We start from the raw sequence: 6,064 nt of genomic DNA on the forward strand, positions 1-6,064 counted from the left end.
ACCAATCAGTGAGTGGCCAAGAAAAGGAGATTTCAGTTAGAGTATCTCTTTCACTAAATAGTCCATTTTGCTTTCTCTAGGAATGCTACATTTATATAACAAAGCTAACATAACTTCTCTCAAGCTGACATCTTCTGTAGGTATAGCCACTATCTCTGCATTTGTACAACTGATTTTTTTTTCTTTTACTCCTTCTGATGTAGAAGGATAATAGCTCCCTCTCTTCGCTACCATGAAATGCCCCCATATCCTTGGTTGGCTTTCCTTTTTCCATGCTTTCTAGAGATTTGTAAATAGTCTCCTATTAATCACTAATTTTCTTCCCAACTTATGAGTCAATCAGATCCAGGCTGAAACAAAACAAGAAAATGAGGCATATTATTCTTCTCTTTGAGGAAGTATCATATATTGCCCAAATACTTAAATTCCCCCCAAAATTCAATAATGTGCAGGAGTTTAACATTTCCTGAATTCATTCTTCATTCTGATACATGTCTTACTATTATTGCTAAGTAACTTAAACTGGCTACTCCCTGATCTCCTGGTTTTCTCGGGGTCCGTAAGAATCAAGTTATTAGTGACACGTCCCAGGATGATGGCTTGTGGAGATGATGAAGTTGTCAATGTCTTCCAACACAAATTATGGCGCCAATATGAAGTACCATATATCCTTAAAGCAGGATGGTAAAGTCTTAATTCCAGGTGATCTATATTTGCCAGACTAGATGATACTTTTTAAAAAACAGGTTTGAAGCCCTGGCTGGGTAGCTAAGTTGGTTAGAACATTGTCCCAATACACCAAAGTTGTGGGTTCCATTCCAGTCAGAGAACATAAAAGAATGCATAAATAAGTGGAACAACAAATCAATGTTTCTCCTCTCCCTTTCTCTTTCCAAAATCAATAATAAAAAGCATTAAAAAAAAGTTTGCAGGCATATAACTACTTCCCAATGCCAGGGGTTTATTAATTGTCCATGAAAAAAATACTTCATCTGGAATAGCTTCTATAATTGCAATCACTGCCCAATTACTTTCCTTGTAATCTATTGTCATTTTTTAATGTGTTAGACTACTTCATATTCAAACCAGGAAAATTAACGGGTAAGCAATAAACATCTCCATAGTTGGTCCATTTGAAATTTTGATCATGACTTTAATCTCTATGATTCACAAATTACTGCATTATTACATTTGGATTGCCATTTTAATACACAGGAAGTAGTCTAAGTATTTAACTTGAATCTATGAAAGTATGAGTGTTGTGCCAGGTTCTAAGTTTATCAATATAAAATTTTCAATCAGGATATGATAAAAATAGCCTTAGTATTGAAGAAATGTGTAACAATTATGATTAAATTTAACTGCATATACTAGCAACAATAAACTTAAAATGTAAAATATTTTAAATTATGAAAATTTTATTTCAATTTTTCTTCTTTTATAAATTCAGAATGTGGAAAGTCCATGGGGAGTTTGACTGTCTTATACTCATTGGGGACTCAACATGTTTCTTCTCTATTATTCTTGCACCTGACTTTCTTCTTCTACTTGCTACAGGCCACGGGATCTATAGAGACACCATTGAGTTGGCACCTCCACATTTAATTTCTGTGGTTAATCTCACACTCTCTGACAAACATGAACTATACTGAATTATCTATGTTCAGACTATCTTTAAGCCAATTTATGGTGGCTTTCTATAATAAAGTTTGCTACCTATGTGATTCAATAAAGTATTTTACGCTTCAACAAGATAGAGTGGGTTTTGGGGTTGCCTCTGGAAATTCTAGAAGCACACAGAATATCAAAACCTAGCATAGAATTCTGGCAAATAAAAATTGAAAATAAATCTTCAATATGAGTGTAAATATCAATATCTAAAGGAAAGAAGAATTAAAATAACAGAATCATAAAATCCCAAGCATGATTTTAAATTCTAGGAATATAAGAAGGTTCAATATTGGAAAATACATTAAAATTTATTATATTAACATTCATATCTTAAATAATTAATGATATTAACATGTCAAAGGGAAGTTTTAATAACTGTTGGAAAAAGGTATGATCAGATCATATGAAAAACTGATTGCAGATGTATGAACAAAACCCAATATCTCTTCTTTAACAATTATCAGGCAGTATTACTTTTAAAAGTATAAAATACAAACAAAACAATGGTCCCCTCTTACCAGTATACCACTTTTGTTTCATTTTAATGAGCAAAAGTTAAATAAGTGTAAATATAAAAATGAGTTAAAGTATTTCAAATAAACTGATTTCAGACAAAGAAGAAAAAGCATCAATAAAAGTAGCAAATAAATTCATAAAATTAAAAACATTTCTTACATAGCAATAATAATGAACTGGAAGATACAGCCACAACAGTAACAGCAAAATAATCCTTTTCACTTCACTAGAACACAAGAATAGATGTGGAATAAAAATTATATGCACAGAATATACAGAGATGAAATCATAAAACTTTACTGAAAAAATATTCAGCAAAATATTAAAAAGCAATTTTAGTGGATCTTTAAACTAAACTTTCTCAAAAAGATAATCAATTTCTAGAAAATAAAAACTAAAACACAGCAAGAGAATTTAGCTAATATAGAGTAATGCAGTTAGAAATATCATTAAATATGTTTAAATATATTATAAACTTATAGTAATTAGCAGATATTTGACAGATATAAATAGCAATATATCTGAATAGAATACAAAGTCTGGAAATAGACCCAGAACATATTGTGACTTACTATTAAAGGAAAGAGAGCATCTTAAAACAGGAAAAATAGATATGCCAATTACTGCGCTAGAGGCTAATCATACATGCCTCAAAAAAAAAAAAAATCCCAGACAGAAATACAAATGTAAAACTCTAAATACAATTATGATAAAATGTCAGTGAATCATTTTGTAACTTCAGCTGACAGTTGGTTCTAAACATGGCAAAAAAATAATGGATGACATGCAGCAAAAGTAGTACTTAAAAGGAAATTTACATCATTGAATGCATATATTAGAACAGAAGGAAGATCTAAAATAATTTATTTAAAATAATTCACCACTATAAAAAGAAGAGCAAATAAAACCTGATATAATCAGAAGAAAAGGAATATTAAAAATAAAGCATAAGTCAATAAAATTGAAAACAGGAGATCACTGGAGAAAAATCTCTGAAACCAAAAGCTAGTTATTTGAAAGGTCATTTAAATTTTATAAACCTCTAGCCAGGCTTACTAAGAGCAAAAGTGAGAGGGCACAAATTACTATTATCCAAATGGAAGGGAAAATATCCCTATAGACATTGACTGGTGTGAGTCAGTTGGTTGGGCATCTTCCCATGCACCCAAAGGTTGCTGGTTTGATTCCTGTCAGGGCACATGCTCAGGTTGGAGGCTCAATCCCCAGTAAGGGGCCAGCAGGAGGCAAATGCTGGATGTTTCTCTCACATCGATGTTTCTCTCTCTCTCTTCCTCTCTCCCTTTCTCTCTCTCTCCCTCTACCTTCCTCTCTCTAAAATCATTTAAAACATTTTTTTAAAGGCCAAAGAGCTTAAAAAACATTTCACCAAAGGAGATATAGAAACAGCAAATAATCATGACAGGACACTCGACAATCTATGTTACCAGGGAAATACAAAGTAAAACAATGAGATACTACTATACACCTCTGAGAATGATCAAAATCCAGAAGTGACAATACCAAATATTGGCAAGAATACGGAGCAACAGCCAGAAACAATGTCAAAAGCTTCTTAAATCTGTGGGAAGAGATGAATATAAATGCAATAAAGTAAATAACCAACTAAAGGGAGGCACACAATTCGGAGGGGGTTTCCCAGTGTATATAGAACTTATGTTTACAGTGAACTGCAGTCTATTAAGTGTACAAAAATGGCATTACACCAAAAAAAAAGAAAATAATTAAAAACACTTTATTTCTGATTCGCCCTGCAGCCCCGTGCTCTCCTGCCCGCCCAACACCCCCCTCAGCCACCATCCCCCTTAAGAATGGCCAACAGGGGACCCGCCTATGGCTGAGCCGGGAGGTGCAGCAGAAGATTGAGAAACAGTGCGATGCAGACCTGGAGCAGACCCCGCTCCAGTGGATCACCACCCAGAGCCACAAGGATGTGGGCCGGCCCCAGCCCGGGCCGGAGAACTCCCAGAACCGGCTCAAGGGTGGTTCGGTGCTGTGTGACAGGCTGCACCCTGAGGCGCAGGCTCCATTGAAGAAGATCCAAGCCTGCACCAAGGCCTTCAAGCAGATGGAGGAGATCTCTCAGTTCCTGCAAGCAGCCGAGCGCTAGGGCATCAACCCCGCCGGCTTCTTCCAAACGGTGGACCTCAGGGAAGGATAGAGTGTGGCCTGCGAGCCGCGGACACTGATGAACCTGGCTGGGCTGGCAGTAGCCCAGGAGGATGGCCTTTTCTCTGGGGATCCCAACTGGTTTCCTAAGACGCCCAAGGAGAACCCCTGGAACTTCTCAGACAACCAGCTGCAAGAGGGCAAGAACGTGATTGGGTTACAGATGGGCACCAACCGTGGGGCGTCTCAGGCAGGCATGACCGGCTCTGGGATGCCAGGCCAGATCCTGTGATCCGCTCCCAGCCCTGCTCCTGCCTTCCTTGGATGGTTAATATATAAAAATATATATTTTAGCAGTGACATTCCCCAAGAGCCCCCTGGAGCCCTCAAGCTCCTCTCAGCCAGGGTGGGGGCCTGGCCTGGTGTGTCTCCTCTGGGGGTGCCCAATAGGGGCTTCTCCCCCTGTGCTTACTAATACATTCCCTTCTCCAAACCCACAAAAATTGGACCAACTAGCCTCTTCCCTGGGACCAAAATTTAGGGCCTCTTCTTCAGACCTCTTCACCCTGATCTCTCAATCCATTCCGTAGCTGGGGCCTTCCTTCCACAAATGTGCCTCCCCACCGCTGTGGCTGCAGAGACTCAATTTATAGGGAGGGGTCCTGGCAGCCGCCACCCTGCCACAGCTGGACTGGGCTCACCAAAAGCTGAGGCAGCCTGCCCTGGCTGAGGCCATCTTGGCTTCTCATTTTCCATTACCCTTGCTGTGGCTAAGGGGTCAGGTGAGGGGAGGGAGGGTTGCCCCCTGGGCTGGGGCTTGAAGAATCTGAGTTTGCTGATTTGAATAAAGAATCTCCCTTTTTTTGAAAAAAAAACACAACAAAAACCCCAACAACTTTATTTCTAAAAAATGCTAACCATCATTTGAGCCTTCAGCAAGTCATGTTTAACTGGTGTGTGTGTGGTGGGGGGGGTCTTGACTCAATGTTGATGGTGGATGAGTGATCAGAGTGGTTGGTGGTCGCTAAGGTTTGGGTGGCTGTGGCAGTTTCTTAAAACAGGACAACAATGAAGTTTGCCAAACTGATTGACTTTTCAAGAGCAATTTCTCTGAAGCATGTGGTGCTGTTTGATAGCATTTTACCTATAGTAGAACCTTTTTAACAATAGGAGTCAGTCCTCAAACCCTGCCCTGCTTTATAAACTAAGTTTATGTAACATGCTAAAGCTTTTGATGTCATTTCAACAATTTTCACACCATCTTCACCAGAAATAGTTTTCATCTCAAGAAACCACTTTCTTTGTTCAACCATAAGAAGCGATTCCTCATCCATTAAAGTCTTATCATGAGATCGCATTAATGAAATTACATCTTGAGGCTCCACTTCTAATTTTAGGTTTCTTGTTATTTTCACCACCACAGTTGCTTCCTTCACTGAAGTCTTGAATCCCTCAAAGTCACCCATGAGCATTAGAATCAACTTCTTCCAAACATCTGCTATGTTTGACCTTTTCCCATCAATAATGAATATTCTTATTGGCATCTAGAATGATAAATCTTTACCAGCTTGTTTTCAGTTTGTTCAATACAGGATTGCCATAAACCTTCAATTTGTATTAGAAAAAGAAAAAGAAAAAGAAAAAGCAGTATTTGTGAAACACAATACAATGAAGTGCAATAAAGGGAGGTATGCTTATATGAAGAACTTCCAAACTGCAACAAGAAAACAAATAACTCATTACAAAATGG

The 6,064-nt window shown here is 37.9% G+C and overlaps 1 pseudogene; it reads left to right on the top strand.

Annotated features, from left to right (window-relative positions):
- Positions 1 to 3,998: 3,998 nt before the first annotated feature.
- LOC102439437 lies at positions 3,999 to 4,606 on the top strand (annotated as a pseudogene).
- The last annotated feature ends 1,458 nt before the right edge of the window (positions 4,607 to 6,064 follow it).

This window comes from Myotis lucifugus, unplaced genomic scaffold, assembly GCF_000147115.1.
Source record: "Myotis lucifugus unplaced genomic scaffold, Myoluc2.0 scaffold_149, whole genome shotgun sequence".
Classification (NCBI taxonomy): Eukaryota; Metazoa; Chordata; class Mammalia; order Chiroptera; family Vespertilionidae; genus Myotis; species Myotis lucifugus.